Here is a 25,626-nt window from a genome sequence, read left to right as displayed (position 1 = left end):
TACAGTCCTCATGTATATAACAGAGTTAATAATAATAGGTGAGATTCACAAGGGCTTCCCAGGTGGTGCTGGTGGTAAAGAATCCACCTGCCAATGCAGGAGATGCAAGAGATGAGGGTTCAGTCCCTGGGTTGGGAAGATCCCCTGGAGTAGGAAATGGCTACCCAGTCCAGTATTCCTGCTGGGAGAATCCCATGGACAGAGGAGCCTGGCGGGTAACATCTATGGAGTCTCAAAGAGTCAGAGGTGACTGAGCAACTGAGTGTGTGTGTGTGTGCGTGCACAAACATACACACACACACACACACACACACACACCCCTTACAAAGCACCTACTATGTGCTGGGCACTGTACTCTGTCTTTTGTGTATATTAACTCTTTGATCCCCATGATAACCTTACTCTGGGAGCAACTCATCACCATTTCACAAATGAGGAAGCCAAGGCACAGAGAGACCAGGTGACTTTCCCAAAGTTCAGCCGCTGGTAAGAATTGGTACCAGGATCGGATTCAGGTCAGCTGGCTGTGGAACTGAACTCCTAACCACCACTCCACCTGGTCTGCTGAGTAAGAACACCCACTGGGGGTTATCAAGCCTCCCCAAGAGAGTCCTACAAGATGTGGCCCCCTGAGTTCAAAGCTTGGGGTATTACATTAATCACTTCCCCTTGCCACCTTGGGAGCCCACCCCTGAGAAGCCCAGAGAAGGATGACCGGACTCCACGGCCCGCCACCCGGTCGGCTCCCCGAGGAGCAGTCAGGACATCCTTGGCCACATCGTGCTGTGGTGATGGGCCCCGGCTCAGCACTCAGATGCTTCTGGTGACTGCTCAGGTCCCTTGCTTCCCAGCAGTGTGACATTGTGCAGCTGACTCATCCTCTCCAGGTCTCTGTTTCTTCATTAGTAAAACAGGAGATGTAAGCTGTCATTAAGAGAATGTAATACAATAATGTTTAGAAGGCTTGAACTAAGTTCTGTGCATACATACGACGCATGTACATCTCCGTATATGTGATTACCCAATAACACAAGGAGGGCGACACAGGTGGGGACTTTTTTCTTTTTTAATCAGAGTATAGTTTCTTTACACTGCACAGCAAAGCGAATCATGCTTATACATATATCCCCTCTTCGGGTCTCCTTTCTATTTAGGTGGCTGCAGAGGACTGAGTAGAGTTAGTTGGGGACTTTTTTGATGCTTTGAGGAGAGAAGCCACTCTAGAGCTCCCAGGTGATGGACGCTGAGTTCTGTGGCCTGGCAAAAAGGTTCCTGGCTTTTTGGTTAGAGACTAAATCAACTGTCTCCCCAAAACCCCTAGAGTGGAAAAAGAACCCCAAGCCTTGGGGGCAGATTAGACCTAGAAGGATAGAATGGTCACTTATTTGAATTTTATTTGCTTGTTTAAATTGTTTAAAATTTGTCTGCTGCCTGGGGCCTCTGGGTGAATGGCCCAGGCCATGAAAATATGTAATTGAGTGAAAATACAGGAACAAAGTAGGTGAGCAGTAGGCAGTCCGCCAGCACGCACGGCTGCTGGGTTAGTAGGCAGCTCTTTGTCTCCAGATGTGTCCCGAGCAGCACTGTTTGATGATTCTAGACCAAAGCCAGGTGGGATCGGCTGGCCTTTGTGATTTTCATCTTGCAGAGGAAACTGGGCGTGGTTAAGCTCAGGGCCAGGCTTCGCAGGTGGCGCTAGTGGTAAAGAGCCCGCCTGCCAGCGCTGGAGGTGTAAGAGAGGCGGGTTCAGTCCTTGGGTTGGGACGATCCCCTGGAAAGGCATGACAGCCCACCCCAGTATTCTTGCCTGGAGAATCCCATGGACAGAGGAGCCTGGCGGGCTACAGTCCAGAGGGTTGCAAAGAGCCAGACTCAGTCGACTGAAGCGACTGAGCACGCACACTTGCAAGCTCAGGGCCATGGCACCACGACCAGAGTCAGATCTTTGTGGCTATAGGTCCTACCGCATAGACTGAAGGACAGAAACCTGGGTGGCGCCACCTGGTACTATGTGGCTGGAATGCACACACAAGAAAGCAAGGTTTCAAGACCCTAGCAAAAGAAAATCAGAGATTCCATTCACAGAATCCTAGATTTTATGTGCCTGATACAGCCTCTAGCTCAGAGATTCTCAAACATTTCTAGGTATGGAAACCTTTGCTTAAAGAAAATCTTATGGAAAAACAACAACAAATAAAATAGATGAAAGCTTAGCTGCTTTGATGTAAGACAGGGCAGGAACTGGGCCGTGAGACTAGGTCTTTCATCCTTTGCGCCCAAGAAGATTCCATGGAACCCTTAGAACTCCATGGAACACAGTTTGGGAACCGCTGCATAGTGGCAAAGAGCTTGGAAAATGAGAGCAGGAATTGAATCAGTTTTTTCATCTGTCAAATAGTGATAATAAAATTGCTATCTTCATAAGCACATTTCATAAGCATATCATAGATGAGCTAATCCTTGGGAAGGGCTTAGCAATGCTGGGAACAGAGTAAGTATTTGATAAATGTCAGCAAAATAATTATGTTTTATATTATAATCATGACTGTGTCTATTATCACTAGCGTTGTGACCTTTGCAGATTTCCTTAGCCTTTCTGAGCCTCTTGCTCTATGTATAGACAGGGATCGCACACCTTGTCTTGTTGTTTAAAGAAACTTTTAAACAAGAAGGATTTGTAAATTGTTTAGCATAGCATCTCGTCCTTTCCCTCTTCGTCATGAGAACTCAGAAATTGGGCTAAAGTTGATGTTCCTTCTGTGTGCCTGAGAGTGCATTTTGAGATATCAGCCTTAGGGAAATTCATTCATTCAGTAACATTCTAAAGGCCTCTTCCCTCTTGTCTGGGGCAGGGCGCGGGGTGGGGGTGGGGGGGGTGGGGGGGGGACAGGTGTGTGTGTGTGTGTGTGTGTGTGTGTGTGTGTTAGCCTCTGAGTCTTCTCTGACTCTTGGTGACCCCATGAACTGTAGCCCACCAGGCTCCTCTGTCCATGGGATTCTCTAGGCAAGACTACTGGAGTGAGTAGCCATTGCCTTCTCCAGAGGATCTTCCTGATCCTGGGATGGAGCCCAGGCCTTCTACATTGCAGGCAGATTCTTTACTGTCGGAGTGGGAAGCCCTTCCCGCTTGTCTAGGAAACAACTATACAGCGCCCCCGATACTGGGCCCTCTGTGGCTCCCCCGTCCCTGCACAAGATGAGCACATCTTGCTCAGGTGTGATTGGTCTTCCTCCTGCAGCCTCTCAGGGGGCCCCCAGCTCAGAGTCACTTTGAGCTCAAAGTAAGGGAGACCATCTCTAGAGCCAGTCACTTGTGCCACCGTCTGGCTGCGTGACCTTGAGCCAGGACCTTTCTCTCTCTGTTCAACCTCAGCTGAGGGACAGTGGAAATGTACTATGTCTGTGTGGGCGGGGGGGGCCTCTACTGCTGTCACTCAGGGACCCAGCTGATTGGGGGTTGGGGGGAAGAGATGGTCCCTCTCAACCCCTGTCCCCGTGATCGCTGTGCTTCCTCCGTCGCTGCTGCTGCTGCTGGCAGCGATGCACATCAGGAAAAGGTGGAAAGGCACGCCTCTGGGGTAGTAGTTACCACCTTCGTATGGGACATCAGCCCCCTCCGACGCCTGCCCCAGGCAGCTTCGCCACTGACCCAGGTGCTGCTTGCGCATAGGTGGGCGTGTGCGCCTGGAGCGCCCCGCGGGAAGCTGGGCTCCGCGGGACCCTGTGTCCCGGGAGCGCACAGTCATTCATCCTCCTCCGTTGAAAGAATGGAATCGATACCAGCAAACCCACAGTTTTTCCTGCCACAAAACCTGACTCGGGCACATCTGTTTCTTTCTGATGTTTTTATAATTTCCCCCTCCCTCCCCTCTTCAAATAGGCATGCTCTCGGCTCTGTCCAACAAGCGTTTTCACAGTTGGCAAAGCCTCACCTTCCGGGGTCCTTGAAGGGCTTCCCCACTGCCAGGTAGAGAGGGGTCTCCACTCAGAAGAATGCAGCTTGGGTGTTGAATTGTGGCTCTAGCTGGGCTCAGGGTTCAGAAGCCAAGCAATCCCTCCTCCTCAGAAGCCCTGGGTCACATCCCCTGCATGGAATGGAGGCCCAAGTATGTACCCACAAATCCCAGAGGTTACATGCAGATACGCAGAACTGGGAACGTCTTTTTCAGCCAGAGATGGGTACTGTGAATTGGTTTGAAAATTGCCTGGTGATTGGTTTGTGGGGAAAATGGTAGGCAGCATGAAGGAGGCTCCATGTCCTCTTGGACATGTCCAGTCCAAGAGGTGGGTGGAGGGTGGGGTGGGGGGCATTGGGGGTGAGGGGGGTTGGAGGGGAGCCTTTGCTGAACACAAGGGTTTGCTTGATCTTTGTGCCTCCAGCTTGGATTTAAGAGCAGAGGCGAAAAGATGTGTCTTTTAAGGTGAAGACAGACGCTCTCACTCACAGAGCTATGGGTCACAAAAGAGGCTGCCTCTGTAGGTGGTGAGCTCTCTGTCATGGGGAAGAATCAAAAAAGGAAGGATTTCTAGTGGGACGCATTGGAGAAGCCCATGCTTTGAGGGGCAGGTTAGAACAATGGCTTCTCAAGTCTCCCTCCCCGGAGATGCTGCGTTTGTAACCGATCAGTAGTCCTGTTGAGCAGGGCTCCTGTGACTGTTGCTTTTGCCATAGACAATCAGAGTAGCTCCTGTTTATAAACCCAGGCCAAGGAGGATAGTGAGAACTCATGTGGTGACCTCTGGGCTAGAGGGATCTGCGTTCCGGTGTTGGTTCTGACAGGAGCTGGTGACCTCGTGGAAGTTTATTGAGTGTCTCTAAGCCTCAGCTTTGTCCTCTAGACATCGGGACACACCTGTCTTATGGGGAGTTGCGCAGATTTAATGGGCCAATAAATTCCAGTGCTTAGTGGCAGATGACCATGGCAGGTACGGGCCCGGAGCGGTGGGTACTGGCACCCATAAATGCAGGTACGGGCCTGGAGTGGTGGGTACTGGCACCCAAAAACGTGGATTTTATGATGCTGCCCTGGGTCTAAGGGCAGCATGTCTCCCCTTCCTCCTAAAAGTAAAAGGTATTAAATGCAGCAACGTTTTTATTGTCAATAAAGATAGTAAAACTTTCCTGAGTATTGTGGCCTTTTGGAAATAAAGACCTGAATTTATTATTATTGGTATTCCGATTTTAGACTCTCGTATAACCAACCCATTTTAAGTCCTCTCTCTCTCTCACACACACACAGATAAATATTACTATTTTTAAATAGATGTTCCCTCTGCTATGTGAATGGAATGAGGTGTTGAGGGTTATTTTCTTTCCTTCCCCCCCACCTTTTTTTCTTTTTTGCAAAGGAAACACCTTTTCAGTGTTGGCATGGCATTAATAAAAATAATAAAGGAGAAGGTTTGGAGGGAAAAGGTAAATAAGGCAATTCATACATCATCTGGGAGAGACACAGGAGCTGGGCAGAGAAAAATCACCATCTTGCGACGTGAGCTGGGAGATTTCCATGAGTCAGCTGGTCTCCTGCTCCCCGGGTGCCGAGCTGAGGCCGCCGCGGCGCAGGCTTCCTCCTGTCGGTGGGGCCAGGCCTGGTGCAGGGAACTCTCCTTGCTAGAGCCGTGCTGCTTTCCTGCAAGGGGTGCTAACAGAGGCATCTCTTTAGTGCAGCAACTTAAAATTCCAAAGGATTCCTGTCTCCCCAACCACATCCAGGACTACACACACAGGGTAGTGTCGACAGTCGTGACCTTGGACATGCATCCACCTGCAGGAGTGGCCCAATGCTTGGTGTGCAGGCCTCAGTGCAAACCGGAAATGTGGGAACCCTGGCTCAGAAACACCCAGGGCAGCAGCAGCAGAGCGTTAGATGCGCGGAGAACTTAGCAACGAGGGGCCCCGTATGACTGCCTGGGAAGCCGTCCCCAGCTGCTGCCTTTAAAAGCCACAGGCCCTGTGGCTGTGACAGCAAACAGCGCCTGGTGGTTTTAGATGGTCCCTTTGATCAGCAGCTACCTCCCAGGTGAGTGGCAGTCGCTAGAACCTTCCCTCCTGGAGCCCCGTAAGCCAGCCGAGTGAAGTGAAGCCATGTCCCACACACGTGGGCAGAGGCAGAAGGCTGTTCTGAGCGGCGGCTCAGCGATGGTCCACAGAGTGTTGGGAGACCTCTGGGGAAGAATTAGCAATCCTTACTAAAATCTCAGAACGATACAGGTTTATGATTGCAGGAGGCCCCTGGAAGCCCTCTCTTCTCACAGTCTTGTTTTCCAAGTGTGGCCTCTGAGGCCAGGAGGGAAGGGAAAGCTATCTATGGTTGCAGTTCACCTCTACTGCATCCCTAAGCACTCTACGTGCGTTTAACCCACAACCGGCACAGGAAGTCAGCAACGGCGGCTAGACCCATTTCACAGAAGAAGAAACTGAGGCTCCCTCAAGTTCAGTAGATTCCCCCAAGATCACATAGCTGACCGCAGCGATGGAGCCGCCTTCTGAACCGACCCTGGATTCCTCGTTGGTCAGTGCCTGGCCGTTTCCAGGGCAGTTCAGGGGCAGGGTCCCCAGTTTCTCCTCCCAGCTTTGTGGGTACTTACGGTCAGCCACCTGTGTGCTCTGGGGCAGTCTGATATCTGCTGTCCATCTTGTCTCTCCGTGAAAGCTGGAGATGGATCTTTCTGCCAAGTGAATTCTCACCAGTAGACACAGAAGAGGTATTGGGGGAAAAAGAGAGAATTGTTATAACCTAAGAAACAAAATAGGTCTGGTCCCTGTGTGGAAGAGGATCACAACAGCAGGGCCTAAGAAAGCACGCATCCCCAGGGAAGTGGAGGACTAGGCATCCACCGAGCCGGGCCCCAGGCTCCCGCTGTGAAGGAGCCGCAGGCTCGGCCAAGGTAACAGAGGCCTCGGCCAATATCCCCAGGTCCTTCCTGCCCCGCGCTGGCCCAGACCCGGCCGCATCCAGCCAGGAAGGGGAGGCCGGGCGGGAAGGCAGGAGGAGGCCTCAGGGACGCTGGTCTCCGAGCCCCAGCAGGGCCTGGCGTCCCACCCAGCAAGGGCCCCGCTGCCAAGGCGCTTGCCAGCCAAGCTGAGTCAACATCCGAGGGCTGCTGGCAGCGCTGGTGACTCGGGGGAGAGACAAAGGCTTCTCCCCACCTCCCCGGACCTGCATGCGGCCTCCCTGCCTCGGCACCGCCGCCGCCTCTCGTCGCTCACAGCCACGGGCCTGCACGCTTTCTGCGAGACCCACGTGGTGCACGGCCCTATTTCCCCTTCGCAGAGACGTGTCCTGTTTTTATTCTGCCTCTGCTGAGGACACTGGGGTGTGCTCGCCTTACTTCTGTGCCTTGAAGATGGTTTCCCCGAGCAGCAGAAAAGCCAGAATATTTCAGTGATGTGACCCATGTGGGTGTCCGGGATGAAGGCCTGGAGGGAACACAAAGGCACAAATATAAAGGTTCAGACAGTGGCGATCGTGAATGTTAGTTTAGACACAGACACTTTACCTGATTGATGTTTGACAGAAAACAACAAAATTCTATAAAGCAATTATCCTTCAATTAAAAAATAAATACAACAATCCTCAAAGAAAAAAAATTGTTTAGAAAGAAGGAATTTTGCTGAAACCCAATTCCAGTTTGTTTCAGATAATAATAATTATATCCTTTATATGTGTATTCATGATGTTCACACAGAAACCTTGACAAGGAAAATGGTTATGAACACTAAAATAAGATGGGATGTTAGCAGCTCTTAGTACAATGACTTATATGTTTCTCAGTTGATTTATGGAGTGAATTGAAGTGAGAGTTGCTCAGTTATATCTGACTCTTTGCAACCCCATGTGGAATTCTCCAGGCCAGAGTACTGGAGGGGTTAGCTTTTCCCTTCTCCAGGGGATCTTCCAAACCCAGGGATTGAACCCAGGTCTCCTGCATCACAGATGGATTCTTTACCAGCTGAGCCACAAGGGAAGCCCGAGGATACTGGAGTGGGTAGCCTTTCCCTTCTCCACTAGATCTTCCAGACCCAGGAATTGAACCAGGGCCTCCTGCATTGCAGGCAGATTCTTTACCAACTGAGCCATCAGAGATGGAAAGGAAGATAATTAGGAATATATGGTTCACTTGGTTCCACTGGATAGTGTATTTATATAAATTGCATGTATTCCTATGCAATTTGAAGGGCATGGACCTCCATATTATCATTTTAGAAAGCCTCCTAACCTTCTATTTTTATGTTAAAATGATGTAAGCAAAAGTACTTTAACAATTAAATAAAAACAGTAACTGCATTTAGGAGTCACATAGTAATTTTCAAGTAAGTGTCCATTCTCCGAAACTTATGAGCCAGGCTTTACCACAGTTGATTTATAGGAATTTTCAAAATACACTGTTAGGTAGAGAGGCAGTGGGAATTCCCTGGTGATCTAGTGGTTAGGATTTTGTGCTTTCACTATTTTGGGCCTAGGTTTGGTCCCCGGTCAGGGAATTAAGATCCCACAAGCTGCATGGCATGACCAAAAAAATAAAAGTCTAGATGCAGAGAAGTGAGCAAAATATGTCGATTTTTAAAAATATAACACTAACGATACGTATAAGAAGCATAGATGGATGGATGGATGGAAGGAAGGAAGGAAGAATGGATAGGTGGATATTTTATACTCGTTATTTGGAACAGTTTGGGGATACCGGAGATTGAGAACCACGTACAAAGCATTCCCGTATACCCCACCCCAGATCAGCCCGGCACTTCTTAGGCACTCACACTTCTGGTTGCTTCCCGTCTCACCAAGAGTCAGATGCAGGTATCTTATCATGGCCTACAGGGCTGCACCTCGGGCGTCATCGCCCCCGTCTTTGGTCCTCAGCTGCAGTCTCCTTGGTCGCCCCTGTCCCTCAGGCAGGAGCCCCCAGGGGCTTTCTCAGGCCCGCACTTGCCCATCCTGTGCTCGCAGCCTGAGAGTGGTCCTGGCTCCGCTCCGTCCAGCTGTCCACAAGGGGCCGTGCTGTGCGTACCCGGACGCTCCCGTGGTTGTCCTCCTGGTCTCCTTCCAGGCCCCGCCCCCCACTTCTGGGGCTCCTGCTCCAGCATCTTCCTTTTGTTCTACAGGCACCCGCTGGCATCATGGCATCCCCACCATCCCCAACTGCTGGCACGTCACTCCAGCATCCCAGCCGTGGTACCCTAACCCCAAAGGGCGCTGGGCTGGGGCTCTCCAGCTGCTGCTTTTCTCAGCAGAGGCATGATGAGATTGCTGTCCTGGTGCGGACTCTGAGGTTTGGCTGCTCTTGTGTGAACTCTAAACCCTTCGCCCAGGAAATGAAAAACGTTAGGCCAACCTCTCCAAGGACTCTTGCTTCTCTGAGGTACAGCTTCCCTAGCCTTGAGATGGGGCAGAAGAAGGAGTCTGTTTCAGGGACCTCCCTGGCCGTCCAGTGGCTCAGACGTCACACTTCCACTGCAGGGGACATCAGTTCAACCCCCAGTCCTGGGAAGATCTTGCATGCTGCACGGTGCAGCCAGAAAATTAAGTTCTTTAAAAAGGTGTCCATTTCAGAGGATGCTCGAAAGGGCGTGCAAAGAAAGGATGCAGGTGGCACCTGGTTACAGGACAGGCATCCACTCGATTTCACTCCCTTTGACCATGCTGTGCTAGCGTGAGGCCAATGCCAGGCTCTGTCTGACTACATTTTCCACTGTGGGGGCACTGAATTCCACTAAGTGGGAGACAGCTCCTTCCCAGTTGCCAGGGAAAACCAATGCGTCTTCCCAATGGTTCTTCTTTCCCTCCTCTTGCTCTTCTCTCCTCCTTTTCACCTTTGCCTTCCCTTCTTTCTTTCCTCCGCTCTTTCCTGCCATCGATTGCCCTTCGTGTTGGGCGTGCAGGTTGAGTCTGCGTGTGTCCCAGGAGCTGCCCTTTGCCCACTGGTTGGCCGAATCTCTCTTTTCTCCTGAGTGCCTCTGTACCCTGGTTCCTTGTTCCCAAGGGCAAACCTCTGGCCTCCTCACTCTCTGGGGAGGGCTAGGCTGTGGGGACACCAGGCACGGAACCCGGGGGTCTCGGTTGATGGTTGGTGCAGACCACTTGCTGACGTGTAACAGGCCCTGGTGAAGGATTGGGCCCCAGGGTCTGCGCTGGCATGCCGGGCGGTATGCCTGCTTCGGCCCCAGTGCCCTGGGAGTGGCCCCTGGTCTCCGCACCATGGTTTGGGACAGGAAGCAAGAGCTTCCGGACCAACTGGTGATCGGAAGACTCTTCCCCGAGGAACAACAGGTCCCTTTTCCGTGGCCTTTTTATAAATGTTCATCTTCCTCCTTTGTCACACTTCCCCCTGTCCCGTGACGAAGGGACAAGGGCGAACCAGCCCCATGACATCCATCAAACCTTTCAAGTTGTCAGCTGCCCCCATGGAAGCACCCTCCCGGCTGCCTCACTGCGCCAGAAGCGAAACCCACCGTCTGAATTTGCAGGGGATGTTCTGAGCTGCGCGTTGTCATCTTTGCTCAGAAAACAAAAGCGTCCATGCTGTAAGACAGAATTTCAGTTAAGTGTTGAGATCCTTCACCCGTTTGCCTCTTATTTGGAATTTTTAGGGTAAAAGCGAGGTAATCGAGTAACTCACCTTTGAGGTGAGGTTGGGGTTTGAAAACGCAGGTGGCGGTCGTCACTCTCAGCTGCCCTTTGGTTGCTGTTTTTCCAAGACGCATGCACACTGGTACACATGCCACGGATGGTGCCCCAGGAGGACACAAACGGCAGCTCCCAAACAGAATCACAGAGCCCCTGGGAGAGCGAAACTCCACACTGTGACTCTGCGTGCGTGTGTGTGAGCACGCACCCGTAGTCACGGCCTTGAACTATGGGGACAGAGATGTAGGAGACAATGTGTTGTCCCTTCCAGATTTTGGCAAGAAAGTACAAAGATATCCCTCACCTGATGTATAGCATTGGCCTGTCTAGGGGGCATAGTCCATTCTGTATTCATCCATCCATCAGTCCGTCTGTCCGTCCATCCACCTTCCATCCTTCCCTCCCTCCACCCACTCAACGAAAAACTACTGGTAATTGTTCTGTGCCAGACATTATGCTCTGGGAGTGACACGGGATTCTCACTGAAGCCTCCTCACAAGAACCCCAGGAGGTAAGACACTTGTTGTCTCCTGCTGGGTAGGAAAGCAGAGGCTCAACGGAGTTAGGAACCTGTCCAAGTGACGCAGCTGGAAGAGGCTGAAGTGGAATTGGGGCTCCTGTGTCTGACTCCAAGCTTGAGCACCTTCTTTGGCACCCTGCTCTCCTGGGCCCGGGGGCTGAGCAGAAAGAGGAGGTGACCGGGGGGTGCTGTCAGCTGCAAAGGTTAAGGGGAAGGGGAGGAGGAGGCTTGTAGCAGACACGCTGGTTCAGTTCTGCCTCCTTCTAGAAAGAATGTCTAACGTCTAAAGTATCTCTAAATTCCGGTTGCATTGAGATAGCTCAAACAGGAGGTGAAAAGTCGCATCTGAATGTCTAATTCTCAGATACTCTTTGATAGGTAGTATTTAACCCGAGTGAAAGTGCTTGTCCTTACGTGGAAACTGGGAAGAGTGGGGAAACGCTGGGAAATGCTGACCGAGTCCTTGCTGTGCTCTCCTGCCGTGTACAGTGTGTGTGTGTGTGACATATTAATGCATAGTGTGTATCTCCAGCATGCTGTGTACATTAGAGACAGGAACTGCAGGTTAATCATGGCGCTCACTTTTGAACACTTGGCCTAATTCCATATGTGGTTTATGGGATACATGAAACAAAGCGATGCTTAGGAGAAAACCAAAAAGAGCGACAGAAGTAGCACGTTGTGCAGAGGAGTCAGACCAGGGAACGGCCGGCTGACGGCCGTGCAGGCCAGACAGTGCTGTGCAGGCGCCCTGATTGGTCCCCGCGCTCGGCCCGCAGCGTCCTGGTGAGCACTGTGAAAAGAGAAACAGGCAGGCATGTGACTTTTCCCTAGTCCAGAAAGAGAAAGCGGGGCAGTTTTCTAGGGACAAAGATGGAGAGAAGTCCACACTCTAGCGCGTAGACTCCGAGAATCCAGACACAGTGATTCCCACAGAACAATGAAAAGAAGGCAGCAGTGACCACTGAGCTCAGTCCAGCGTGGGCATGTGTTTCCTATGGAAAAGGAGGGATTTTAAGCTAGGAATTCTCAGAGGCTTATGTTCTCAGTCTCTGGGAATTTGGTTTACTTTAATTTTCCAGCTAAAAATTTTTATTAGCAAATTTTTTTTAAAAGGTCTTGGAAAATGTAGGCTTGTAAAAAATACAATTTGTAGCTCATCTAAAATTCTGGTAACTCTGTGGTTGTGCTAATATATCAGGGCATTTAATGAGGAGTTTTAGTCACTTAGCATAGTTTCTGGAGCGTCATAGACACTCAGTAAAAAATTGCTGAGTGAAGGAATAGAATATCAACAAGGCAACTGTTGAGCAAAGAGAAACAGAGGATGAGTCCAGTAGAGTATTGGAAATTCTTCAAATTCAGGAAAAAATTGATTTCTGAATTTAGTGTCTGTCACTGCATCAAGCCACTTCTCTCAGCAACATTATGCCTTGAATGTAATGCTCAGATACTCCTACAGGGCTGGCACTGGAAAACAAGGGTTTCCTGATTTTTTTTTCACATATTTCCACCTACTTCGTCTGATAAAAGCACATCACTTTTTAATCAATATCATTGAGGCATAGTTATATATAATAAGGTGTGCGCAGTGGAAGTGAACAGCTTGATGAATTTCGATGGGTGGACTACCCCCTGTAACACCACCCCAAAGACGACACAGAGCGCTTCCAACTTCTCAGAGAATTCTCTTCACCCCGAATCACCCCACTCCCTCCTCAGGCGATCCTTGATTAAGCTGATTCCTAATTTGCTTTTCATGTTGTTCTTTTTTTTTAAAAAAAAGTTTAGTTACACACACACACACACATTATATTATTTGATGGAATTAATCAGGGTGTTCTTTTTAATTTATTCATTCACAGATGGCTGCGCTGGGTCCTAGCGGTGGTGTGCGGGGTCTTGGATCTTCATGCTGCATGTGGGATCTTGAGTCACAGCTGGCAGATTCTTAGTTGTGGCCTGTGGGATCTAGTTCCCTGACCGGGGATCGAGCCCATGCCCGCTGCTTTGGGAACGCAGAGTCTTAGCCACTGGACCACGGGGGAAGTCCCTCACGTTGTTTTTAAAATGGAACAGAACATAAATGCTTTGAAGCCACTCATGAAGAATAGCCCTCTTACCCCAGCAGCAGGGAGACCGAGTCCAGCAGACCTGTCATAGTTGGGTCAACAGCAGGGCCGGTGGACCCCCGCCGGCCCCAGGGGTGGGTGCTGCTCCTCCTGCGTGTCTTGTCTGAGTGAGTTTGGTACTTTCGACCGAGGGGCTCTTGCGAGAGGAACCAGCGGGAGAGTCTGTGACACACATTTCACTGAAATTAAAAATTGCAGTGGCGATGGCAATTATTTTGAATTATCCTCAGAATGATTAAGAAAATGATACCCTTAAATAAATGTTTGAAAGAAATGAGTTTTGTTGGGAATAATACCTCACAGCCAGTTCTCAGAAGTCAAAAGACAGAAGCAAATTAAGGGACACCCTCCAAGCAGTTGGGGGAGGAAAAAAAAACACAGAGTGCCTAATAAATATCTCACCAATCCAATTATAACATTCAAATCAAGGAGAGAAAAATACAGTATCAAATGTAATGAAAGTTCTCTTTCCCAGCGAACACACAGCCTGCTTCTCACTGTCCAGTGCTGAAGGGGATTTCAAAGTCAGCGTGTATGTAGGGTGGGGGGAATGCCATGTAAATCAAAGTGAAATAATCAAATTTTTCTGGTGGAAATAAGTGCAGTTGTTTGATGTAATTTTGACATTCAGCATAATTTCAGCATCCACGCTGAAGTTATGGAATCAGGGTGTCTCTATGAGATTTATACAGTGAGAATTTATTGATCAGAAAAATCTAAGTTAGACTTTGAATACAGTGTGGGCTTATGCATTTGTGGGGAAATATAGTCTCCCACCGTGTGTGTGTGTGTGTGTGTGTGTAGTACAAATATATATATATAGATAGTAGAAGTATATATTCTACATATTTCACTGCCAATGTTAAGGCAGAAAAGACCTGTTTCCATTTGTCGTGGGGTGAATAGCATCCCCTCTAAAACCATGTCCACTCAGAACCCCAGAATGTAGCAGTTTTTGGAAATATTGCTGTAATACATCTGTAATAAAGATGTAATTACTTGAAGTCATCCCGGATAAGGGTAGATTCTAAAGCCGATGACTGGTGTCTTACTGAGAAGAGAACACACAGAGACATGCAGACAGAGGGGAGAGGGGCGCAGTGATGAGATGGCTGCTGGGGTGATGTACCTGTGAGCCAAGGAACCCCACAGATTGCCAGGAGCCCCCAGACTCTGGAAGAGGCAAGGAAGAATCCTTTCTCAGAGCTGTCAGTGGGGGGTGATATCCTATGGCACCTTGATTAAGGACTCCTGGCCTCCTAACAACATCTCCATTGTTCGAGGCCACCTATGAAGGGCGCCCTTTATGGCATCCTTACACCGGTGCCATGTTAGTCCCCTTCTGCATCTGGAAACAACCCGCCCCAGCTCACAAGGTAGAAATACCCCGGAATCCAGGAGGTGACTTTGCCTACCAGGGAATCTGGGTTTGCAGTGTCTTGGGTCAGCAGTAGAGATCCTTCCAGACGCCCTCTGAGAAGCGTCAGCTGCTCGTCCCCTCCAGTAACTGAGGAGCAGACGCCCCAGTGAGTCCTGGAGCTGCAGGCAGGAATCCAGTCTGCACCCCTGCTGATGCTGGTTCTGCTTGGAGGGTGAAGAGCTGAAGCGATGCTGACGCAGGGCAGAAGAGGGGCCCCCAGTGGCCTCCCAGAGAGTGTGCTCCAAGCACAGGAGACTCTGAACGAGGAGCCGCTTGGGTCCCTGCTCCACCTGGAGCCACCCAACCTCTCAAGGAGACTGGTTGGGTCCGTTATCTCCGACCTGGTGCAGATAGACTAGCTTCCAGCCAAGTGGTTTTGCACTGCCTTGCAGGGCAGTAGGTGGAGTTGTCTCTAAGTGTTCATGCATCGTTTTCTCCTTTTAAAATTTTTATTTTGTACTGGAGTGGAGTTGATCAAAGAGTGGTGTTAGTTTCAGGTGTACAGTGAAGTGATTCAGTGATACCCGTACGTGTATCTATTCTTCGTGGGTTTCGCTCTCTCCTCTTGCCCTCCTGCCACTTAGCCAGGAGTGCCACCCAGACACCAGCTGCTCTTTCTGCTTCATTAGACCTTCCAGCTGATTAACTAATCCATTCAGTAATTCATGAGCACATATTTATTGAGTCCTCGTCACACACCAAGGATCATGCTGGGTGCTGGGGCTCAAACCATGAACAGACTGAACCTCTGGTCTAGACCTCATCAAATTCCTGGTCTTAGGGCCAGGGCAGGCCCAGATGGGGCCTTGGAGTGAATTAGATGAAGGCACCCCGTTCCTCTGGGCAGGGTTCATGGCTCAGCGCGTGTAACAACGTATCAGCGACTTGCGTATCAGCCCAGCCCCCTTCCTTAGGCCAGCAGCCTTGTGCAGGGCACAATTCGTACAACTGTAGCCAGCGCTGAGTCTCCTGGGACTCCTAATAGCTGGCAGGGACAGGACAGACATGGAGGATGAGGCAGGGAGGGATTAAAAGGCACCCAAGGCAGCATCTGACCCAGCCCTGTGTGAGCCAAAAGAGGCACCTCAGAAGGGGAGCCTTCTCAGAGGAGGCAGGTACATATAGCAGTGAAAATAGCTACAGAGCAAGCCTTTTGGGGGTTTTGTTGTTCCTGTTTCTGTATCAATAAATACGGTGATTCTGAGGCATAGAGAGTTCAATGAATCCTTTGCCTATTTCTGAAGCTTCCTTCCTAAAGGAGAGAGAGAATTTATGTGCCACCGTTTAGGCCCTTTTCAATACAGTCACTGGCATTGCATTTTGGCAGAGGCACTAAATGACTCGAGAGAGTTGGGAGATGCAGGGAAGATGTTTTTATTATTATTATTATTATTCAGAAGCTTTTATTTGATCATATAAATCGTTACACTCACTTGAGTTTTTGCCTCAACCAAGACGAAGAATCACATCTACCAATATTCTCAGGCCCACTGCTACCGTATAGAAAGAACCTTAAATTGTAACTTGCAAGTAAAAGAAATAATCGGAAGGATTTATCATGATTGGAAAATCAGACCCTGGAAAATCAAAACACACTTTGCTACGGAGATGAATTTGCATGTGTGGGGGGCTTGTACGTTAAAACAACCCTGGATGTTGGGCAAAACCCGCTTCTCTTTCCTCTGGTGTGTTTCTTTTCATAGCCCCGTTGTATATTATGCATCCTTGCAGTGGAGGCATCTCTAGACTCTGTTGTCTACATTTTGAAAGTGCCAAATCCTAGCCAGGAGACCACCAGGAGGGCTATGTCATCTACATTTTGAAGAGAAGACCTGCCTTATGGGAACCCCCTCCTTTGAAAACTAAATCCATATGGAATTCTCAGCCTATATAGATGAAGGCAGATATTCACAGCATGTTATATAATACCACAGTGAGAAACTGCTCTGTTAATAAAACTCAGGGAATTTCTAGTAGCAGCTGTGATAACAGAGCCTAGGGAGTGTCACGCAGGGAGAGTAATAAAGTCCAGTGAAAGAATTCAAGTTGTGTCTTTGAAACTCACTCTGTATGACATTTCTCAGCCTGCTGATTGCATTAGTCAATACCCACAAACCCCACTCTACCCAGAAATTGTGGCTTCCCAGAAGGCTTCCTTGAGTCCTTGGTTTGTTATGATAGCATATAGAATCTTTCCTGACGGCCCTTTTACAAAATGCAGCCCAACTTGCCTCTGGAATTCCCTGTTCTCCTTCCCTTGCTCTATTTTTATTTTATTTTTTTCCTGCTAAGATTTATCACCATCTGACTTGACAGGTGTATCAGTCAGCTAATACTTTGTAACAAATACCCTGACACATAGTGACTTTGAAACAACAAATCTATTACCACATGACTTTTGTGGATCAGAAACCTGCCTCTGACTTAGCTGCCCAGATCCTGCAGCTCATGGCTTCTTACAAGGCTGCCATCAAAGTGTGGGCCCGGACTGTGGCTATCCCAAAAGTCAAACAGGGAAGGATCCAGTGGGAATTGGTGGGAGCCATTTCAGAAGCCACATTGCAAATTACATATTTTACATTATGTATTTGTCTATCATCTCTAACCCACTGAAATAAAAACTACAGAAGAGCCAGGATCTCTCTGGCTTGTTCTTCATTGTATCCATGCTGCCTGGTGTTTGTCCAATGAAAGAACGCAAGTATTTGTTAAATGAATGAGTCAATGTGGAGCCTGCTTTTGGTCCCCCAGAGAAGTCCTGCATGTGTCTTATTTCTTTTCTTTCTTCTTGTAAATGAACCTGGAGAATTTTTGAATGTCAAAGGCTGAGAGAGTATAAAAGCTATTTAGGAGAAAATATTTATGTTAACAGTTATGTAGGCAGAATAAGGGCTTCCCAGGTGGCGCTAGTGGTAAAGAACCCACCTGCCGATGCAGGAGACATAAGAGACGTGGGTTTGATTCCTGGGTTGGGAAGATCCCATGGGAACCCACTCCAGTATTCTTGCCTGGAGAATCCCATGGACAGGAGCCTGGTGGGCTACAGTCCAGAGGGTTGCAAAGAGTTGGACATGACTGAAGCGACTTAGCATGCAAAGATACCCAGGCCCTGATCTCTGGAAACTGAAGTTGTTATCTCACTGGGAAAAATGGAGCTTTACAGCTGTGATTAAAGTTACGGACCTTGAGTCAGGGGATTATTTTGGATTTTTCTGGATAGGTCCAAAGGGAGAGCCTTTTCTGGGTGTGGTTCCAGGGTTGGACCACGGAAATGACCCGAGGATCATCAGTTGCAGGTCTTTTGAAAGAGCCTGATATTCAGGGAAGTCTGGATAGAACCAGGAATTGTGGACCTCAGAAAAGAACATTCCATTTTTATTAATACCATCCACATGTGTTAGAGACTCAGGATCAGATCTTCATTCATGATAAAATAATAGGGACGAGAAAGTCTTCCATTGGAACGCGTGGTCTCAGGAAGTATTGATACCCTCCTTTTAGTCCAGCATAAAGAAGTCTCCAGCCGTGACAAATAAGTGCTAATGAAAGAGGAGTTGGCTGCCGTTCACTTTGCTCTTTTGCATTTCTTTAAATAATCCATGTATAGAAGTATAACAAATATACAGGAAAAGCACAAAGCAGGGGACTTCCACGTGGTAGAAACACTCCCGTGAGATTCCTTGCGTGTTGCCCGAAGCAAGAGCTGGTTTAGTCTTGTTGCTCTCTGACAGTGGCATGGAGAGGCCACAGTTTACTCAGACTTTTCCCGTTGATGGCCATGCCGCTTGTTCTGCTTTGGGGCTGTTGTCAGCGGTGCTGCTCTGAAGTTATTGTCCGTGTCTTTTGGTGAAAGCATTTCTGTTGGGTCCACACCTGGGATGGGGGATTCCTGGGGTAAGGGCATCCTTTCCTGTTCTGCCTAGATACTGGGACTTGCTGACCTGGGACGGCACAGGATGCGAGACATGAGTTATGCGAATCCAGGGTCAGATCCTGTCTGTATTTTTTTTTTAATTTTTTTACTTATGTGTTTTTGGCTGTGCTGGGTGTTCATTGCCAGTGGTCTTTTCTCTAGTTGGGGCGAGTGGGAGCCACCCTCTAGTTGCAGCACGTGGACTTCTCATTGCGGTGGCTTCTCTTGTTGCGGAGCGCAGGCTCTAGGGCACACGAGCTTCAGCAGTTGTGGCATGTGGGCTCAGTAGTTGTGGTTCCGGGCTCTAGAGCACAGGCTCAATAGTTACGGCACATGGGCTGAGTTGCACTGTGGCGCATGGGATCTTCCCGGACCAGGGATCGAACCTGCCTCTCCTGCATTGGCAGGCGGGTCTTCACCACCGAGCCACCAGGGAAGTCCTTGTCTTTAGTTAACATTCTGATATTTGCTCATGGAGGACTGCTGTGCACTCACTTTTGTGTTAATTGTTATCTTGATCTGGGGTGCTCCCCTACATTTTGCACCCAAGGTGAAGCTTTCACCCATGGTCAACTCACTTCACCCTGGTTCCAGCCCTCAGCAGATCCAAGACACCCGGTAGCTGCCTGCTGTCTGAAAGCTTGGTGTCTGTTCCCGAAAGATCCATCGGGGCTGTACCAGCTTAAACAGTGCGTGAGAAAAACCCCCGGTCCTCAAAGCTCATGCCTGGGCCCACAGGACCTCATGGCAGGGCGCGTTTTATTTTCAAATACACATTTTTACTCACAAAGACCTTTGCAAGGTGATTTGAAATTTGTTGGCCTGGAGGGGGCAGGAAGGACATGGACTGTTTCAAGTGAAACATTTAATTTATTAATTGGGTTGGGGCGGCCAAGGTGGCTTCTCATGTCTGCATTAGTGGTTTCTGGACTGTTAGAAAAGAGAGTGGGGAGGGGAGAGGGCAAATGCTGTTTAGGAAGGTCTGGCTGGGTAGAGGTGGGTGGAGGGGCTGCACTCACAGCCAGATCAGGGCCGACGCTGCTTACTAAAACGTTCCTTTCCTCTGCTTCTTCAACACGAAGAGACTCTCCATCACCCATTTCCTGTCTCTTTAGGCAGCTCTGTCCCACGGCTTAGTGGAGCAGGTATCAGCCTGATAGGATGAGACTTTGCAGGGCTGGGTTTATTGGGTTTAGGTAAGCAAATCCTCTTAAGAAAAACTGTTCATCAGTCAGCCTAATTTACTCGTCTGGAGCAGAGCGTTTTCTATTTTGTTCCGTGCCGGTGGTCTGGTGTTCTGAGCACTTGAGCAGCGTGTGCAAATCCAGGCTCGTTCAAGGCTGGGGGAGACCCGGAGCTGGAAACTGAGGGTCTAATTGAGATGGTGGTTGACTTCTCTGGGGGAAAGCAGGGCAGAGGCATGATGGCTTCAGAGATGATTGGAACCTGGAGCTGCAAAGCTGGTCCTTCTGTTCTGTACCCCTCGAAGAAGAATCTGCACCAAGAATGCCATCACCCCACAGAGAAGGATTTTTGTTTGCTTGTTTCCAATCATCCCGGGATTTCTGTCTTCGTACCTGCGCTCTGGTTAATTTCACGAGGCAGCTGCTGCAGTCGGTCAGCTCCCAGCCGTCCGCTCCCTCCCCGCCATCTGTGATACTGGCGGTGCCGGGTCTGGTCCTCGCGGTTGCTTGAAACGGCTGGCACCCCAGAGTGCATAGTCAGCTCTGTGTCGCATCAAGCTGGTGGGCTCCCACATAGTCCCGACTTAAGTCTAGCCACTCGCCCTCCCATCTCACCTCCGCTTTCCATTCTTGTCTTGAATTCTGACTGTGTGTGACATGTTCCCGTTTGTAGACTCATCATTTTCTTTTTTTCCGATTCTTAACGTGATTTCTTTAGCTCACACAGTGGTTCCCCTTGTTATCACAGCTGGGACGCTTCATCTACAAGAATGTGATCAGACATCCTCGATAAGCTGCAGGATGTGGTTCCTCTTCCTCATTCCCCTGCTCAGAGAGCCCTGAGCCCCACGTGCGGCTGGAAGATGGGACAGCCCAAGAAAGGGATCCGCACAGTTAGAAATAGCAGATCATGTCATCTTCATGCCTTGATAGTCACCATTGTGTTCTCATTAGGAAACAGGTATCTGTATATCTTAATGTACGTAACTTAGACAGTGAAAACACCTTGCAGTCTTTCCCAGCCTCTCCAGCAGTTTGGTATATGTTCACCCAAATCTTTATATAAATATAATTTTTATTATTTATTTTTGGCTGTGCTGAGTCTTTGTTGCTGCTCTGGCTTTTCTCCAGTTGTGGAGAATGGGGAGTAGTGGCTCTCTAGTTGCAGTGCGCGGGCTTCTTATTGTGGTGGCCTCTCTTGTTGCAGAGCAGGGACTCTAGGGCACTCCTGGGCTCCAGCAGTTGCAGCACGTGGACTCAGTCGTCGCCGATCCCAGACTCTAGATCCCAGGCTCAATAGTTGTGGCGCACGGGCTCAGTTGTTCCGTGACATGTGAGATCTTCCTGGATCAGGAATCAAACCCGAGTCTCCTGCACTGGCAGGCAGTTTTTACCCCTGAGCCACCAGGGAAGCCCCACCCAAATCATGTATGTGTGTGTGTGTGTGTGTGTGTGCGCGCACGCACGCGCACACACATGCTTCACTTAACCATACATCTGAGATACCCTTGCATGTCAGTACATAGAGATTTGTCTTATTCTTTTTAATGGCTGTGGTCAGTTGCACTGTATAAGTGTATCATTGTTTATTTATCCAGTTATACCCAGAGAATCTTACAACACAGCGAGTGCTTTCAGGCAGAGGAATTCTCTCTCCAGCATCTCTGCAGGAGGCTAGCCCCAGCCCACACAGGGCTTGGGTTTCCTCTGGTCCAGACAATTTTGATGAATCTAAGTCTCTGAGGTGGTGTCTTCATTTCTGCCTCGTCTTCATGACTGGCTGTTCAGTCAAGGCCAAGAAAGACTTCCAGCTGTGCCCGTGTCCAGGATATTTTAAAGACATGAAGGAGTTCAGGTAGATAGCCTGCAGAATCAGGACCACATAGACATTAGAGTCCTCCAGTGGTTCATCCTTGGCCCCTTTATCTTTCCACTCTGTACAGTCTCATCCACTTCCTCAACTCTTGGATCATCTTGCTGAGTTTGAAATGTAACTGCCTCCTGGGCCTCTCTACCTTCAGGTGTAAGACATCTTGACCATGGATGCAGGTGACCCATCCTTCCTTCAAGGTCCCCCTTCTCCAGAATCCCACTCCCTAGACTCTCATAAGACACTGGCTTTCATCCTTGGTGACTTTCTCCATCCACCGCATGCCCTGCCTCCAGCACATTTCCAGGATGCCTGCCCCACAGTCCAGGCCTGTCGTCACTTCTCTGATGATGGCCACTGATCACGCTTGTCTTTCTCCAGCCCATGCAGAGTCACTGTCAGGAGAAGCTTGTCTAACCACATCCCATAGAGACCCCTTCCCCCTGGCTCACCACTGCCTGCGGAGCAGAGCCCAAGAACAGGACGCCTTCCCTACTCGGACGCTCTGCCTTCTGTTTGACCCTCACCCCCTCTCTGCACCGGTATTAGATGCTCAGTTTCTCACTGCTGTCTCTTCAGCTACACTGATGCTTCTCTTTGGATCATCCTTCCCACCTCTTTATTTAAGTCTGAGAAGCTACTTCTTTCTGTAAGAAGGCTCCCCTGATCACCTGGACTAGACTAGATACTTCTGTTTTCCAATGAGACAGCCCCTTTCTCTCTACCACTGACCTTACCTCATGCAGTGAAGCCATCCATGTGCACTCTCTGTGTGAATTCTCCAAGGGGAAGACCCTGCCTTACTCAGCTTTATATCCTCAGCTCCTGTCACAGGAACCGATGTGTAAGACATCTTTGGGGTACACGGGATGAACAGATGGCTGGATGGATGATGGGTGGATGGATAGATAAGATGCAAGGAAGGATGGGAGAGTCTGAATCCCTGCCTGTGCCACTCTGTTTCAGGCATCAGTGGAATGGAGCTGGGTAATTTGAAGCAGCTCCAATCCTCCCCTTTGCTTCATGGCACAATGTCCTCCGCCCTGGAAGATCAGCAGAGGGGTGGCAGAGTCTGGAAGGAGAAATAATTCTGTCTTCCCCTTGTCTAGGGCACCACGCCGGGAGCCTCTCCCTCAGTGTCTGCGGAAGGACTGGTTTTCTCAATGAGCTGTGGGAAGCTCATGAATAGAAGGTGGAGGTGGGTGCCCCTGGTTGCCATGCAAGCTGTCATGGCGCCCGGGCCAGAAATAAAAGGTACAGGTGAACTAACCAGTGGCCAAGGCAGCTTTTCCCTTGCAGGCGGGCCCCTTTGGTCTCTCTAATCATGGTGATAAGATGAACCATCAAGTAATAACAGGCACCTCCTCTGTACCACGCATGATGTGTGTTCCACACCGCGTTCCGCCCGCTCCCATCACTGTCCCTGTCATCCTCGGGGTGACCCCAGCAGTGGGTACCACGTAGGATACAGCCTTCCGTTTATAGCGAGGGTTCTGGGGGCTGTGGAACTTGCCCAGGGTCACCCCGGTATTAAGCAGCAGGACTGGGCTCCAGTCCTAAGCAGTGCGACCCCTGAACCTGCCGTCCAGCTGCTCCCAAAGGAAGGAGAATCGAATCCTTCTGGGCCGAAAGTTTCGTTTTCTCCACTAAGTGGGAAAGAAGCTGGATCAAAAAGGATTCTGGCTGGCTGGGGAGTGTTCCCCAGCCACCTCCTCTCTGCCTGCTCTTCCTGGAGGGCAGAGGTGAGGGATGAGTGGGCTGAGGGATCCAGGTGGCAGTGCCAGGTGCCCCAGCGTGCCACTCGGGGTCTCCAGGGACTGACTTTTTAAGTCCCGAGCCATCTACTTTTCCATTCTTGATGCAAATGCTCTCTCCCTGATTTGTAACCGCATCCATCTCACATAAATGGATTGACAGGCTGTCTAATTTCCCCGTGTCTTTTCCACTCGAGCGCTGTGAGTGCGGGCCCGATCCTCTGCATTGGAAAGCTCTCATTTCCGATGGAGATGCGGGCTGGAGAGAGAAGAGCCATCATCAGGAACAAGGGAGTGGCCACAGAGACTCCTAGTGACCTAGCTGTGCACGGAGACTCCCAGAGTTCTCTCCACGGGTCACATCTTCTGAATCTAAGAGGCATTAGGTCAGTGTAGACACTGAGCATTTTGGGTTTGTTTTTTTTTTTTTCACCTTCACATTAACCTTTTATATCTTAGATAATAAAATAAAGATTTCTCCCAAAAGATGCATTGAGAATTATCATATCTCTTGAAGAGATTCAAATAGATAAAGGACTTCTTCTTTTTCTTCATTTTAAAATAACTTCACAGAGTTGCCCCAAACAGGGACCAGTCATCCTAGTTCTTTTACATTTATTTTTTTAATAAGCTGTACAATGCAGTAAAGTGTACAATTCTTTTTTTTTTTTTTTAAGTGTACAATTCTTAAGTGCATAACAGCTTGGTGAATTTTTACCATATACTACCCAGATCAAAATGTAGAATATTCCCAGAAGCAAAAGGGGACACCCCCATGTCCCTTTCTCAAGTAAGCACTGTTCTGACTGCCATCATCATGGATTAGTCTTGTCTGGTTCCAGCTTCAGGAAAGCAGAGCACACAGGATGTGCTTTCTTGGTGCTGCATCATCATTGGACACGAAATTAGCACTGAAAGCCGGGTGTTCTCTAACCAAATACATAACCATATATAACCAATGGTCTCTGGTTAAAAGGTCTTAATGCAAGTATGTGAAACAACTGATTTTCTTTGCAAAAAGGGGAGGAACTCTAAGGCTTTGGAGGCCTGGCGTGCTGCGATTCATGGGGTCGCAAAGAGTCGGACACGACTGAGCAACTGATCTGATCTGATCTGACCCCCACCCCTGTAAATGAAAACTACAGGATTAACCTGCACCAAATCTGGGCAGCCTATTTAGGATGGATTGTTTAAAGTATATGAACTGATCTACTCAAAATCCACTTTGGAAGAGCTGCATGGGCCCCTCAAAAACTTAGCCAAATGACCCAAGAGAAACTGCGAGCCCTGATTGGTGATAAAGTTTGTCTCTCCCTCAGGCAGATCTGGCCCACCCAGGGTGAGTAACAATACGGATTTATTTATTGAAGGAGGGTTAACAATTCTTCTGAATGATGTTGTAGAGGAAAGTTAGTGGTCCAGTGAATCTGAGAAGTATTTCATGTTCTGTCTCTGTTTTGGAGATTTATAATGCTCATCGTCAATTAGCATATTAAAGCTGCTAAGTCCTGCTGAAAAGATAGTGATGTGGTTGCGTCAGCATCAGCTAAACATCTTTACCACAGAACTCTCTTATAATGGAGATTCTTTCTGTCTCAGAGAACTCATTTTCCTGTAACTTAGGTACGAAAAGCCAGCAGTCAGTAAGTCAGTCTTTGGGTAGAAGAATTTTACATTTACATTTTACTTATGATAAACATGGGCTTTCCTGATAGCTCAGTAGGTAAAGAATCTACCTGCAATGCAGGAGATCCTGGTTTGATTCCTGGGTTGGGAAGATCCCCTGGAGAAGGGAAAGGCTACCCACTCCAGTATTCTGGCCTGGAGAATTCTATGGACTGTATAGTCCATGGGGTCACAAAGAGTCGGACACAACTGAGCGACTTTCACTTTATGATAAACATAAGGCCTCCATCTGTTATTTTCTCAGGTTATCCTGAGATTTAAAACATCTTTAAATTATCAAAGTGAAGGTAATATCACTTTCAAAACTTTTTCAGAATATGAATGGAAATACCCATTGGGGGGAAATTTATTTTATTGGTTTTATGTAAACTTCATTTTACTTTATTCTGAAGCTAATTATTTTGCATCACAGAAGCACCAGAAAGGCTTCTCTTTCCCATATAACTACACTGCTGCCTCTAAAAATCAAGAGAAATGAGCCCAAAATGGAACTCAAAGGCTCCTGAGCTGGCAAGAGAA

General features: G+C 48.9%; 1 long non-coding RNA gene across 1 annotated transcript in view; it reads left to right on the top strand.

Moving 5' to 3' along the window:
- Positions 1–13,554, top strand: part of LOC129630789 (uncharacterized) — a 29,376-nt gene extending 15,822 nt beyond the window's left edge. The window contains exon 3 of the long non-coding RNA XR_008703755.1: positions 13,014–13,554. This is a non-coding gene — a long non-coding RNA (uncharacterized LOC129630789). The remainder of the gene's footprint in view (positions 1–13,013) is intronic.
- Positions 13,555–25,626: the final 12,072 nt, after the last annotated feature.

This window comes from Bubalus kerabau, chromosome 17, assembly GCF_029407905.1.
Source record: "Bubalus kerabau isolate K-KA32 ecotype Philippines breed swamp buffalo chromosome 17, PCC_UOA_SB_1v2, whole genome shotgun sequence".
In the NCBI taxonomy this organism is placed as follows: domain Eukaryota; kingdom Metazoa; phylum Chordata; class Mammalia; order Artiodactyla; family Bovidae; genus Bubalus; species Bubalus kerabau.
Note: the sequence above shows the minus strand (reverse complement) of the source record. Positions and strands in the feature narration are given on the sequence as shown.